Source organism: Nycticebus coucang, chromosome 16, assembly GCF_027406575.1.
Source record: "Nycticebus coucang isolate mNycCou1 chromosome 16, mNycCou1.pri, whole genome shotgun sequence".
Taxonomy (NCBI): domain Eukaryota; kingdom Metazoa; phylum Chordata; class Mammalia; order Primates; family Lorisidae; genus Nycticebus; species Nycticebus coucang.
Genome location: NC_069795.1, coordinates 26,211,359 through 26,226,984, shown reverse-complemented (window position 1 = coordinate 26,226,984; position 15,626 = coordinate 26,211,359). Strand labels below are relative to the sequence as shown.

General features: G+C 38.8%; 1 long non-coding RNA gene across 1 annotated transcript in view; it reads left to right on the top strand.

The window, feature by feature from the left end:
* The first annotated feature begins 265 nt into the window (after positions 1–265).
* LOC128567925 (uncharacterized) overlaps positions 266–15,626 on the top strand; it is a 110,026-nt gene continuing 94,665 nt past the window's right edge. Inside the window, exons 1-3 of the long non-coding RNA XR_008374956.1 lie at positions 266–373; positions 2,711–2,837; positions 8,962–9,151. This is a non-coding gene — a long non-coding RNA (uncharacterized LOC128567925). The remainder of the gene's footprint in view (positions 374–2,710; positions 2,838–8,961; positions 9,152–15,626) is intronic.

Genomic DNA, 15,626 nt, shown 5'->3' with positions numbered 1-15,626 from the left:
AAAAATGTCGATTCAAAACTGGAAACATTTTAGCTATTTTGAAAGAAGATAATTTCTTTATAGAAGGCAATTTCTGCAGTAGCTGAATTTCTGTGTTAGAAGTTGTTATAAACACTGTCTTAGAAAATCAGTGACATGGTGAACAAGAAGATGATTTCTCCCTCATGTGATAATTGAGGGCGGGTACTCCAGGTTGGTAGTAATTCTCCTTCACATGGTGATTCAAAGACCTTGGTTTCTTTCATTTGGTTTCTCCAACCCCTAGGACCAGGTGATCAGGGGTGAGCTCAAGATTGTATTCAGATTTCAGACAATGGAAAGAGGGATACTATGGAGGAGGCAACCCTCTCTTGAAGTCCCCAGTCCTGAAAAGGTAGGATCTACTGTCGTTTCATTGCTGAGAATTTAGTCATGTGTTTACATCAGTCTGCAAGATGGACAGGGAAATGTAGCCTAATGATGTGCCTGGTGGATGACTTTTGATAGATGGCTGGCTATCACTCCCACAGCCTGCAGTTCTGGCTGCCAGGTTTTTGTGTGTGCCCTTCTTCTCACACTGATCCTTTCTCCATCAGTTTCTTTCCCAAGAGAGACAACTCACAGTTCTGTTCAGTTGCTGTGTCCCACTCAACAACCGTGATCCCCGGGTGATGTTCAGTCTTCTCACTCACACCCAGGTGTAGCTCTTGGTTGTCCGTCCTGTGACCTATAAACTGAAGCTAAGATACCTTCCTCTGTTTGTCACCCCTTCCCATCACCAGAATAAATGGTGGGAACAGGAACAGGATAACTGTAATTAAAACTTTTATTCAGAAAACGGAAGCAGGAGAAACATGGAGGTCAATGGTCCAAACCACTGATGAAATTTCAAAGACCTGTGTCCTGGCAGTGAAGGAACTTCCTGTCTGGGCCCTGTTGCTCCTATCTGGAAGGAACTTTCTTGTCTATTATTCTTCTTGATGGCATCTGAAAAGGATTTTGGAAATTTGTCCCCTTTGGAGGGCTGCATATTATAGTTAAGTTTCAGGCCAATAGGGTCATTTGGTTTGATTCGTAGGTTGGTAGATTCTTTAGGAATGTGATTTCTTCAATGTTAGTGAGCTTCTATCTTACGTACCTGGAAATGCAACCAGAAATTTTTCTGGGTATATAATACATGTGTGGTCCCCAACCCTCGGGCAGCAGATCGGTATTGGTCTGTCCTGTTAGGAACTGTTGGCACAGCACCACCACCTGAGACTGCCTCCTGTCCCATCCTTCCCACCCTGGTCTGTGTAAAGCGCGTAGGGCGCCGGCCCCACATGCCGAGGGTGGTGGGTTCAAACCCGGCCCCGGCCAAACTGCAACAAAAAAATAGCCGGGCGTTGTGGCGGGCGCCTGTAGTCCCAGCTGCTCGGGAGGCTGAGGCAAGAGAATCGCCTAAGCCTAGGAGTTGGAGGTTGCTGTGAGCTGTGTGACGCCACGGCACTCTACCAAGGGTGATAAAGTGAGACTCTGTCTCTACAAAAAAAAAAAAAAAAAATTGTCTTCCATGAAGGCTGTGCCCCAGGCCCTCCTTCACAGAGCAGCCGGACCTGAGTATGTGCAAGAAGGCAGAGCCTGCTGCCTCACAGTGGTGGAAGACCTTGCTTACCTCATATCTCTGGGTATGTAGTCAGCTACAGCCCCACAGTGTGAAACAGACACCTTTTCTACCTGGCCAGAGCCCAGTGTCTGAATCTCAGGTGTCTCCGGAGTATGGAGGGTGCACATCTCAGGTGGAGAGCAGATCTGGGATTTAAGGCAGGTCCCAAGTCCCCTCCCGGCGGCACCCACACTGCCTGCTTTGAGGGGCTGGATGTTCCTCCTACCCTCTTGGGTTTTAAGGGGTTCCAAGTTTAACATGAGACTTTGCCTTCAATCCTAAAAGTAGTGAAAAGTAATTAAAATAGTTCATCTATTTAAGTAGATTTTCATAATAAAGGTTGCAAAAAATGGCAAAAAAAAATTGTCTTCCATGAAACCAGTTCCTGGTGCCTGTTGGGAACTGGACCACTCAGCAGGAGGTGAGCTGCAGGCAAGGGAGCAAAGTTTCATATGTATTTACAGCAGCTCCCCATCGTTGGCATTACCACTTGAGCTCCTGTCCCATCTCCTTTGACCCTTCCCCACCCTGTTGTTGAAAAATTGTCTTCCATGAAACCAGTCCCTGGTACCCAAAAGGTTAGGGACCACTACTTGACATAGTAATTCAGTTTGTACTTTCTTGCTCTTCCGATGACATATTCTTTCACTTTAAAATTGACTATCTTGAGGCCATCTGACTATTTAGACTTTCCTGGGAAGACAATAGACCTTTTGCCATTTGGAATCAATCAAATCAGTCATTTGCCTTTTAGGTAAGGGGAGAGGGTTAATATTTGGTCTTTTCTACTTTAAGTCATTGTCACTTTTTTAGGAGGTCTTTTCTGATCACCTTATTTAAAAATTCCATCTGCTCCCACCTTACCCTGATATTCTTTTTTTAAATACCTCTTTTCACTTTCATATACATATAATACATACTTTTTTTTTTTTTTGTGGTTTTTGGCCGGGGCTGGGTTTGAACCCGCCACCTCTGGCATATGGGACTGGCACCCTACTCCTTGAGCCACAGGTGCCACCCTAATACATACATCTTATTATCTGTTATACTAATATTTATTGTTTGTCTTCTCTCCTTATAATGTAGATTATATGAAGTTTGGAGGAGACCAGTGTCTGCTGAAAGATAGGTGCTCAACAGATATATGTTGAATGAATGAAAGATTTGAGAGTGTGCTGACTTTTCCTGAAAAGGATCTTCTATATACCATGCTGTAAGTTAGCTGTGAAATATTGTAGGTTACAGCCATTCCTTCTTCCTCCACATAAATATGATTCCTACTTTGTTCATTGGGTGGAGTAAAGGAAGGATGCATCTCTGTTCTCTAGCCATGGAGAGCTATTCTATACCTATTATGGAGATTCTAGTCGTCTTTGTTGGTGACCAGTCTAAAAGGGAAAAGTGAAGTAAATTTGGTGTGTGTTAGGTAAGCAAAAGTATGGTAGCATGAAGGACTTCTAGAAAGAAAAAACATTTTTTTTTTTTTGCTCACTCCCTTTCTACTTTGGGCAATTTTTATTTTTGTGCTGATATGATGTTGGAGTGTCAGCAGCCATCTTGTGATCATGAAGACAGACATTGCTAGCATACTGAGATTAGAACAATAGAAAGATACATGTTGATTCTTGAGTCATATGTATAATTGAAGCAAACTGAACCAACCTTGGAACGACTTTTTAAATGAGATAATTTATTTAATTCATTTTTGATCTACTCATCTGTTATTTGTTGACTATAGCTGAAAGCATCCTAACTGATAGGGTAGCAGTATATTCTGTAGCTGTTGCAACTAATTTGCTCTCATATTGGTACATATTTAACCATTTTTCCATTCATTTGTTTATTGACTAAATTTACTACATACCAGGCTGTAAAACCTATAGGTGAAAAGAATAATGATACAGTTTGTGCATGTCATCAAGGAATTGACAATAGGGGAACGAACAAATCATTATACGTGTAGTGCACTGTTATCACAAAACAAGTGCTTACTAGCATTGGAATTTAGCATAATTAGTAGAACTAGCATAACAGGTCTTTTAGGCATGCCAAGATGGATAGAGGTAGTCTATCCTATCATCTCTGCAATGAGTACATGGATTTTATTTTCAGGGAGGCTCTGTCCTGGTACCTCAGAAGAAATGGCACTGATATAGGCAATTGTATAACTGTATTATTTAGTTTGTATTGATTCAGACGTACACTCATAGGTGTAGAAGATTGTAGAGTTAAGGAAACAGGATGGATAGTTTGCCTCTTTCTTCTCCATGTCCACTCATAGGTTTTTCTTTTTCTTTTTTTTTTTTTGCAGTTTTTGGCTGGGGCGGAGTTTTAACCTGCCACTTCCAGCATATGGGGCCAGTGCCCTACTCCTTTGAGCCACAGGCGCTGCCCAGGTTTTTCTTAAATACCTAGAAAATCGAACTGACTGAGTTTAGAATACCTGAATCAAATTGTGACTGCTTAATTAAGTATGCTGCTGCAGGCTCCTGGTAAATTTTGCATATATGCTTAGAAAATCAATTAAATAGCATATTGTTAAATATTCCAGTGTCATCATCTCGAAAGCTATAGAGTTATTTTTTTGTTCGTTTGTTTTTTTTTTTTAAAAAAAAAAGCCCTGCAGCTTTATCATCCCAGGTAACTATCAAACCATTGATACATTGAGGCATTTTCTTTGCAAAGCTGCTCAGTATCTGCAAATGGTAATGTTAGCTTCCAAATGAGTGTGTAGGTCTTATATCTAAACTTGGGCAAGTTGCATATTCTCAGCTCTTTTTTTGATAATTTAAGTTCAAATGACGAACGTGTGCTCAGGATGAGTCTTATTTCTTGAAAAGTGTGTCATATAATATCAGATTCACTAAACTACTTTTTATATCAGGCTCCCTAAAAGTGTATCTAAAGAGAACATGTATCTACCAAGAAAAGGTGGTGACTCAGGGTAGTGCACTGATTTCTGGCAGATGTAACAAGTAAATTGCATACCCATGAAAACTGTTCAGAAACTGCTCTGAGTTTGCTGTATGTATTTAAAGTTTGTGCAGGTATCTTTAAGTCTAAGTATCCCTATTTTTTTTTCTCTGTGTTCTAGTATAATTTGGGGATTTCTATTTTTGTTCCCATGTACTCTATGGCTACCAAGTTCTCTAATGATGTTTGACAGTTCCTTTTTTTTGGCTTTTGATTTGTGATACATGATGGCTAGGTGCAGTTAACCAGATGTAGAGGAGAAAGAATAATTGTCACATTATGTAAATCTATTTTTTTTTAAAAACTCACTTACACATGTTTATATCTATAAGCAAAACAAAGAAAGACTATCAAAATGTCAGAGGAAATAAATATAACCCTGTCTGTACCAAAACACATTTTTTATTTTTATAGTGTCTTGTTTACCTAAAGAAAGAACCTGAGGCAAAATTAATATAAGCAGAGGGTTTATTTGAGCCAAATTTGAGGACTGCATTTTCAGAGACACAGATTCAAATTGCCTTTACTACATTCTTTGATTACCAGAAGTTCCAAGTGGGTTTTTGAAGGGAAAAAGAAGGCTCAGTTTTTACACTGGTTTATTATTATATATTAACTATTTTTCTATCTTTGAGACAGAGTCTCACTCTGTTGCCCCAGGTTAGAGAGTACTGTGGTGTCAGCCTACCTCACATTAACCTCAAACTCTGGGTTCAAGCGATCCTCCTGCCTTAGCCTAACAAGTAGTAGTTAGGACTATAGGTGCCCACTACAATGTCCAGCTAATTTTTCTGCTTTTAGTAGGGGCAGGGTCTTAATATTGCTCAGGCTGGCCCTGAACTTCTGAGCTCAAGCAATCCACCTACTTCTGCTGCCCACGGTGCTAGGATTACAGGCATGAGCCACTGTGCCAGAATTACAATTTTAACTCTTATTAGCTATAATCGTCAGTGAAGAACCTAAGATTATGCAGAGCCCAGGACAAAGGATAGAACTGTGAAGACAAGGTCTGGGGAATGCAGCCTTTCCCTGCATGGCTGGGAGACACAGAGGGGCAGGGAGGACACACTGCGGTTGGCTCTGACCTGTAACTGGTGGCTTAGGTGCTAGGGACATATATACGTCTTTAGGCCTCCGTCTGGCCACCTATCTAGACCCCAGAATCTAAAGGCTCAAAACCAAAGATGCTCATAGACAATTAACCACATATCAAAATATCACAGAAGCAACAGTTTAATGTCCTCAAAGCATCTAGGAAAGATAATATAAATTTGACTGCCCAGTAGACTCAGGTAAAAATACCTAAAATGAAAATTAATATAAACGATTTTGAAGACATTTTTATTTTTTCAGCAATTTTGAAATTACTTTTATTTACCAGAGATTACTAAGTCATGTGAATTGAAACACATTTGATCTTATTTACTTTACAAGGACCCACTTCTTTATAAGTCAGTTAGGTGCCATGTAGGCAACATGCTACAGACATGAACATGTAAAAACACAGAAAGACGCAAAGATCTTATAGCTTTGATTTTTACATTTTAGCGATGACTGGTAACACTTAACTAGTTTAAAAGGACTTTTGGATTAAACTGTGCCTCAGTATTGGAACAAGTTGAAGTTTATATGTCCCACATAGCCGGAGCCTTTAGTGAGTTTTAGAACAGGGTAGCAAGTTTACATCTTAAAGCAGAGGGAGAGAATGTAAGGTTTCATTTTTTCAGAAGGAGTTTGAAAAAGATTAGAGCAAGATTAAAAATAGATACCCAAGTAACACAACATCACAGGAATTCGCCACAGAGTTTTACAAGAGGGACAATTCCATTTAGATAGGGAGCTTTCTAATTTGGTCTCTATTTTCTAACTGGACCATCGTGATTGGAATGGAGCCCATTAACAACCAGGAATGGCAAAGCATTTGCAGTGTTCAGGAACTAATGTTTAAATAAATTTGTGAAAAGCAGGCACAGCTGGAAGGCAGAGCAGCTAGATCTTTAAAAATCAGTGACCCCAACTTTATACCAAACCCCAGTTTCCTCAAAACAGGGAAATACCCTGGGACCGGGCCATGCAACATTTCCACAGTCCTCACTACAAAGACATTTTTCAATACTGTGGGCAACCCAGTGCCAATCAACCCACTCTGTGATTTGCCCATACACTGTGGAGTTTTCTTCCTTGATGACAAGTGTTTCTATAACTTCCATGTGTTCAAACTACCTTCCTTATCTAACCACACAAAGAAATGAGTAGACTCCTGCAGTAATAAGTACTGTCAGCTACCTCCAAAACCATGGCGCTTGCCAGTGATTTGCTAACTGTTGAACTCACAAAGGTCATATTCTTACTCATAATACTTTGGTACTACAAATGCCAAAGATACTGATTAACTCAGTGCAAAAGAGAATAGAGTTTTAGGCCAGGTGTGGTGGCTCATGCGTATAATTCTAGCACTCTGGGAGGCAGAGGTGGGAGGATCGCTTGAGGTCAGGAGGTTGAGAACAGAGCTTTAGACCTGAGAGGCACCTGCCAGAGACTCTTAGAACTCCATGAGGAGGACAGAAGCCTCCCTGCTTCCCTGCACCAAAAGGGGGTATGTATGGAACCTTTTTCTGTGTTTCTTAAGGGGTCTCAGGGCTACTATAAGCCTCCTCTGAATTTGAAGAACAAATCTTAAAAGAACCAGTTTGGGGGAGATTTTAAGATTTCTGAAAGGGCAATAGAGTTTTACATTTTTCTCAGCAAAAATCATGAAAACAAGAAAGGAAATGAACAGGGAAACAAGTATACAATTTAAAAGGGGTTTCAATTGACTGATCAACTTACCCAGAAACAGGATACAAAAACAAAAAAAGCAGAAAGGCCTTAAAATAAGTAAATAAATATATGTGTCTTGAATTTCAGCTTATAATTAAGCTGACTTCTGGCTATAGAGGTCTTTGTTTTTTTAAGATTTTTTAAGATTTTAACCTTTAAGATTTCTTACCAGATTTTAGCCAGGACATACAGAAACTAGACATGAAATTTGTTTGGCAATTTCCAAAGACCCCCATTGGGGTCATTGTGATTTGAGGTCATCTCAAATCACATGAATACATCTCCACAGGTATTTGCAAGACAGAGCTCCACAGGTATTATACAGAAACCAGATGGTGTTTCTAAAGATGGTTGCCCCTTAAGGGAAACCTCAGTTTTGTTCAGTATGTTCCTGTAGTTTTAGAAATTTCTTCCCCAACATGAGCAAGGCAGAGACAGTGCCTTGAGTTGGAATGTCCTGCTTTGTGAGCATAACTCTTCAAATAGTCCCCAGTGAGTCATGATTTGCTTTTTTCTGTGTCTTCAAATCTCTGATCACCCTTAGGTGGCAAAGTGCTCAGGGTACCAGGTTACTAACCCTCATGGGCATCTTTGGCTGAGTTAAAAGTCCCTGCAAGAAGAAGGACCCATGAGATTGCTACAGATTATGAACAAATGTCTCAGACTTCTGTCAAGTCTAGTTACCTAGAGCCCCTGATCAACTCTGGAGGTAGCAAGGGTCTCCTAACTTCAGGACGTGAGAGCGTGCCCTCACGCGCCTTTCAGTTTGAAACTAGCAGAAATTGTTCACAAAAGAAAAGTCTGAATCACAAGCAATGGGAAGCAGCTGCAGTTTTAAACATATGTTATTTTATATCAAAAAAAAGTGAAACCACTGATGCTAGACTGCCAATACCATAACCCAACCCTTTTGCCATGAGGAAGAAGCAAAGACGGCAGAAGTTCTCTGCTGAACTTTTTACCTGACCTTGACTTGAATCTCCTGTCATGAGGCAGAGGCAGAGGCAGAGATGGCAGCCTAGTGCAGAGATCTTTACCCAAATTTCCCACCCAAAGACCAAAGTACTTACTATTAAAATAAAGAGAAGATGTGAAAAACCAGCTCAAAAAAAGTCTATATCTCAACTGGAAAAAAAAAAAAAAGAACAAAAAAAAAGGAGGTTTAGATTCAGGAGGACTCATCCATGTGTACCCAGTGAAACCTCTGGAGTTAAAGGGACACATTGGGTTTGAGTCGAAGAGGGAATAGTAGGTGGTTGAGGGTGCGGGCAGGTTGTTCTGAATCCTTCCAACTATTCTAGTTATGCTGATTTAAAGAAAGAAACTCAGCCAAAATTAATGTAAGTAGAGAATTTATTTGGGCTAAATTTGAGGACTGCAACCTGGGAGACACAGATTCAAGTTGCCCTGAATATATTATGCTTTGATTAGCAGCAATTCCTTGTCGATTTTTAAAGGGAAAAAGAAGGGGACAGTTCTTACCTTGGTTTGTTAAAATAACAGGAGCTGTTGATGTTTATAAACAATTGTTCTTTATTTCACAGATTCCAGGAATACAAAGATAATAGGTGAGGGTGACATTGTGTGACTTGTGATAACATTTAGATGATTTATCAGCTAGTCTGGAAAGTACAAGGAAAGAAAGAAGGAACAAAATGCCTTGGAACAATTTCCCCTGGGCGTGAGTACAGGGGATGTGATGGAAGTTTTCATCCTCTTCTCTCTCTGGGCCTGGTAAGTTTTGCCATTCTCACATAGACTTTTTTTTTTTAATATGTATTTTTGTTTTTTATTTTTCATTAAATCCTAACTTTGTACAATGATGCATTTATGGGGTTCAGTGTACTGCTTAGATATACAATGCGAAATGCTTACACTGAACTAAGTAACACATCCATCACAATTATACTCATTTCTTAATAGTTTTGAAATGTACCATTGCATCATGCACATTAGGTGAGGTCCCCCCAAATACCCTCCCTCTTCCCATGCCCTCCCTCTCCTCCCCTGTCTCTCCTCTTCCCTTCTACTTTTTGGACTATAGTTATGTTTTGCCATTCATATGAGTGTGTAGGTGATTATATATTGATTTCATCGTAGCATTGAATACATTGGATACTTTCTGCCCCATTCTTAAGATACTTTACTAAGAAGAATATGTTCCAGGCTGGGCACCTGTGGCTCAAGCAGCTAAGGCACCAGCCACATACACTTGAGCTGGAGGATTCGAATCCAGCCTGGGCCTGCCAAACAACAATGACGGCTGCAAACAAAAAAAAAAAATAAAAAAAAAAATAGCTGGGCGTTGTGGCCAGTGCCGGTAGTCCCATTCTGCAAAAATCTTCTCCCATTCTGAAGGTTGTCTGTTTGCTCTACTTACTGTGCTCTTGGCTGCCTCACATAGACTTCTCTGAGCTACTTTGCTTTCTTGCTTTCTTCTAAGGAGATAACAGGTTTTTCATGTATTACTTTATGTTTGTGACGTTCCTACAATCGTATGAGGGCAGATGCCACCTGCACTTTATATTGTGGCATTGAAGAGTAATTTACCTGTGATGACAGAGATGAACATGACTCTGAGAGCAGGGAATTTTCCATTAATCATAAAAGACGTTTACTCACTACCATTAGGTATTTTATATTGTAGACTGAGTTATTGCAGTGCTTACTAGGGAGTCTCTAAAAATTTCAACTCAGAAGACTTCCTTGGGGCACACTTGGCATCAGTTTCAATTTGAGGGATATGAGGTAGGAAATGCAGCTTGTCAGAATGACGGCATCAGGTATCTTTTGCTGGTGAGACATTTATCATTATTATTATTTTTATTAAATCATAGCTGTGTACATTAATGTGATCATGGGGCACCATACCCTGTTTTCATAGACCGTTTGACACATTTTCATCACACTGGTTAACCTAGCCTTCCTGGCATTTTCTTAGTTATTGTGCTAAGACATTTACATTCCACTGGTGAGACTTTTTGAGGAAGTCACACACCAATAAAGAGGTAAATCTCTAACATTCAACTAGACAGTTCAGGTGCAAGGAGCTGAGACAGATACATGTGTTCCATTTTGGCTTAGAAGCCTCGTGTCTCAGATAGGAACCTATATCTCTTAGAACAGTGTTGGAGGTATCAATTCCAGAGTGCCTGCAGTGAACCTACACAGCTGTGAGAGTCATCACATTCAGGGAGCTCAGATCTATGGTTTCCCACTAGGTAGTTATGGTTCACATATAGTTTCTTTCCTGTCAGGTGCAACTTGTCATTTTTTTTTTTTTTTTTGAATCCTAAGAAATATTGTCTTATCAGATCTCCAGGGAAACAGTGCTATAAAGTTAACCCAAGGTGACATTTGCTCATCAAGGACAAAAGACTTTGTTATGCCTTACCCAAAGTTATGCATTTTCTTTTATACTATTAGGGCTGTGTTAGAGGCTTAGCAGATCTTGGTTACTGACCAACTGACATATTTGCTCTGGTTTTTGAGAAAATGAAGTGGGTTACATTTAATTTAATAGCTAACAAAAAATATTTTGCAACCTGTTGTCTTACACATATAAATAAAATCCTGTTACACCGTATTTTTTGTTTACACCTAGAGATAGAGACAGAATTAACTCTTGGCACTTGTCTGACAGAACAGATCAAATATAGGGGAAAACATGGCCCCATTGTTAGGGAATTCCAACTGAGTTAAGATGTTGTGATTCAGAGTGAAACAACTTTCAGTGGATAATCTTGACTCTGCATTTATATCTAAAAATGTACAGATGAGGACAGATCTTTCTAGGCATATAAGGAATACAGGCAAACCTCTGTGGTATTTCTCCTACTTTTAACATTTTTCCCTTAGAATGCATTGTGACTTTTAATACTTGAATTTCACAAAGTGTACATATTTCTTAGCTGCTGTACATTTAAGATGAATTTAGGCTTATGTCTCTAATATATGATATATATTTTTGAGGCATAATTTTTATGTGGTGAAATGCACATTTTATTTTATTTATTTATTTATTTTTTTTAGAGACAGAGTCTCACTTTGTCACCCTCGTAGAGTGCCGTAGTATCACAGCTCACAACAACCTCCAGCTCTTGGGCTTAGGTGATTCTCCTGCTTTAGCTTCCTTAGCAGCTGGCACTACAGACGCCCACCATAGCACCTGGCTATTTTTTTGTTGCAGTTTGGCCGGGGCCGGGTTTGAACCTGCCACTCTCGGTATGTGGGGCTGGCCCCCTACTCACTGAGCCACAGGCAGGCACAGCTGCCTAAAATGCACAGATTTTAAATCTACTATTCAATAACAAAATAACGTATCATTAACATGCTAACAACATACTCCACACCATTGTTCTAATACTGCAAGCCACACCATTGAGCTATAAAGCATTTCCATCACCTTAGTGAATTTCCTTATGCCCCTTCTTGGGCTCCTTTCTCCCTACCCTGAAACAACCACTCTTCTAATTTCTATTAATATCAATTAGTTTCCCCTGTTGTGAACTTTATATAAATGGAATCACAAAACATGTACTCTTTTGTGTCTGTCTTTGCTCTCAGCATAATATTTTTGCGATTCCTCTGTTATTATATGTATCCATACATTCACCATTACATGAGGGTACCACAATTTGTTTATTTCCTACCTGATGTTGGTTAATTATTCTATTTTGAATACAGCTATTATTACAGCTGTTATAAATATGTTTGTGTAAGCTGTTTGTGTACATTTTCCCTTCTCTTGGATAAATACCTAGAGTGGAATTGCTTGTTTACAGAGTAGTTGAATGTTTAACATTGTAAGAACCTACCAAGCAATTTTCTGAAAGACTTTTACCATTTTGCACTATAATGATTTATGAGATATGTTTGTTCCACATCCTTGCTTGCAGTAGGTGTTGTCAACCTTTATTTTTAGCCATCCTACTGTGTGTAAAGCTTCTAGATGAAAGGAGGATGAGAATGTCTTTGTGACCTTAAGATAAGTAAAAATTTCTTAAGCAGGACACAAAAATACACTATGAAGAAACAATTCTATGCTCAAATGAATCAACATTTAAAACTTTTGCTCCCTGAAAGACACTGTTTTAAAAAAAAACAAACCCACAAAGTGGGGAAAAATATACACGATACATATCTTTGACAAAGGACTTGTATCCAGAATCCGTGAGCAACTATTATATCTCAAATAAAAAAATGGGCAAAATACTTGAATAGATATTTAGCAAAGAATGATATACAAATACCCAACAAATACATTAAAAAGTATACAACATGTTTAGTTATCAGTGAAATGAAAAATCAATTAAAGTAATTTCAATGAAACAATGTGTGAGGAATTTTTTAAGTTATTCTAACCACAACATCAGGGTCATAAGTTGACATTCTGAAAAGCTCTAGTGTCTTCAGAGACGAGATGTATATTGTCTATGGTATATTGCTATATACCAAACAACTGATTATTAGGCATACTGATTTTTTGGTGATTAGGAACGTCTTAAGCATTTTATGCCCTCACGTAGTTTTTTATTTTGTTTTATTGAGTTTCAGTTATGTTTTGGAACATTGACTGTGGGTTGTGGTTGACATATACTCCATGACAATTTTCACATGTAAAATCATGGTAATTAGGTTCCCAGTTACTGTTTTATATAAAAGTAGTAAAAATAGATCACCAAAATTAAGAGGGAGAACACTATTTCTTGTTAATTCTACATTTAAAGGCAGACAGGAAAGTATTTAAAGAATTCTTGTGTTTTTACTTTTATTTTAAAAGTAAATATTTCTTAAAGCAGTCTAATAAACATATTAAACAATTTAATTTTTTTCCAGGCCCTCCCCAGTACAAAAATTACTGTTACATTAAATTTCGTATATTAACAGTTCAAAGTGGTAGCTCAACCTTAAGAGGCTGCCGGGACTGTGAAAGTGGTTAGGCTTCTAACTGTTCCCTGGAGTAGGTTTCTCAACTGCAGTATTACTGACCTTTTGGCCCAGATAACCCTTTGTTGTGGGGGTTGTCTGCGTTATGTGCTGTCCAGCAGCATCTCCAACTTCTGCCCACTAGATGCCAGTTGTGACACCCTCAGTTGTGACAACCAAAACTATTCCATCTCCAGACATTGCTACCTGTCCCCTGAAGAGCAACCCCCCTCTCTGCAACCCACATGGAGAACAGCTGTTCTGGAGTTTATTTATCTACAGATCCACTTCAATAGCTAATGTATCTTTTCTGAGTCCTTTAGATTTTGGCCCAAGAATGGACTGAAAAATCTTTAGACTATCCTGAAGAATATTAGCTAGAATCACCTTGGTGACCCAAACCCAGCACTAAATTAGAATCAGAATATGCCTCAGAGGGTAGGCCAGAGACGGGGAAAACAGAAATTTCACTTTTTTTTAAGAAATTCACTTTTTAATTTCAAGGTAGTGTTGAACCATTTTAGTCAGTGATTTATTATTATTATTTTTTAAATAATCTGTGTGGTAATCTCCCAAAATAGAGCTCTTAATCCTCTTAAAAAATGCAATAAGCTCCTTTATACCTATTTTAAGTATGAGTTTCATACACCCTGAAGTCATATATACAAACCAGATAACATTTTATTTTTCTGTACTTAAATTTAATTTCTCTTATATGTTCTATTTTCCTCTGATGATATAAAACTAAATTTAGTCATTTTTAGGTAGACTTAGCCTTTGTTTTGCTTTTTCAGTCACTTCAAGTTTAAACACTCTGTTAATTATTAATTAAATAGACCTTCACTGTGGTTGTATTTTGGGGCACTTGGAAGGAAAACACAAGAACGTGGTAGACTAGGATGAATATGTTTATTTTAAATGTTAGAGGAACTAGCCCTGCCTGAGTTTAGCGGACAATTCTTGGGCTTTTAGTAAAACACAGAGGATTATAGCCTGAGTTCAGACCCCAAAGCCAGTCTCCATCATTCTCCTCATTTAGTTGTTTTCTGTTTTGTTTGGTTTGTTATCTCTTATTGTTGTTTTTATCCCCTGGCTTGGGACATTCAGTAACTGCGTGGGTGGTCAGAGAAAAGCCAAGAACCCAGGGTCTGCTATGTGTAAGGATTCTTTCCCATCACTGATGTTACTCTCCCATCTACCATTGGTAAAGAGTGATTTCTTCATCTCTTACCAGAGAAGGGCAGTCAGTCCTAAATGGGCTGTTGCCTACGTAGGGCAGTAGGAAGGGACTTCCCATTTCTCTGTGGTTAGTGCTCTGGTGAAAACCCCTTTCAGCTGAGTCCTCTAAGCTTCTGCTGTTGAGTTCTGCATGGCTGATGGAATAATCAAGGAGTTCTGATCATCTTCGACCACTATCATGATCATGTTTCCATGGGCTTGAGTCACACTTATAAAATGAAAACGAAGAGATGGTAGGACTTGGGAGTATTATCTGGAGTTTACACTCCTTTGCAGTCCTTTAAAGACTGTTTTTGCATGCATTTCCCATGCATGGGAAAGGGAGGGCTGTAATGGCTGCTAGCGACCTTGCAAAGAAAGTGTGTGAGACTTGACCACAAACTATTATTGTTTGACCCACTTGTTAAAACTCTGTGTGCCAGGAAACCTGATTTTTTTTTTTTTTGGTACTCTCCTCTGTGTCAAGAATCAGTTCTAATTTCCTATTTGAAGAAACTTTTTAAAGTAACAGAAAGAAAGAAATGAATAAAACATATTAGCTGTCTCATTTTGAGCCCAAACCAGACAGATGTGGGAAATCTCCTTATAGTATATGAAAATTTCACTGTACAGGGAAATTATTTTCCTCAGTTATCTCTTCTTTACCACAAAATCATTCAGATTTTACTGTTAATGTAATGTTATTCAAAAATTTACTGCTACTATGAAATTATTCCAAGTATTGTAACAATAAAACCTCATCAACTTTTAGAATATTAAAAAATGTCAGTTCTGGGCTTTTTACCTTTGTCTCTTTCTCTTCGGTTGCTACGCCTGTTCCTGAGTTTATTTTTGACAGGATAGAGGTGAGGGACATGAGGGAAGGAGAATGACTGCTCTTTGGAATGGTATTTGTCAGTCTTCCAAAAGGCCACCTCCTGAAGTGTCCTCAATTTTGCACTGGGCTTAACAATTCACGCTCTTTGACCCATAGCTGTCTCTTTCAAGTAACTTGTGTGTCCCACTTGAGAAGTGGGAAGTTTATTTGTCCACTTCTTACTGT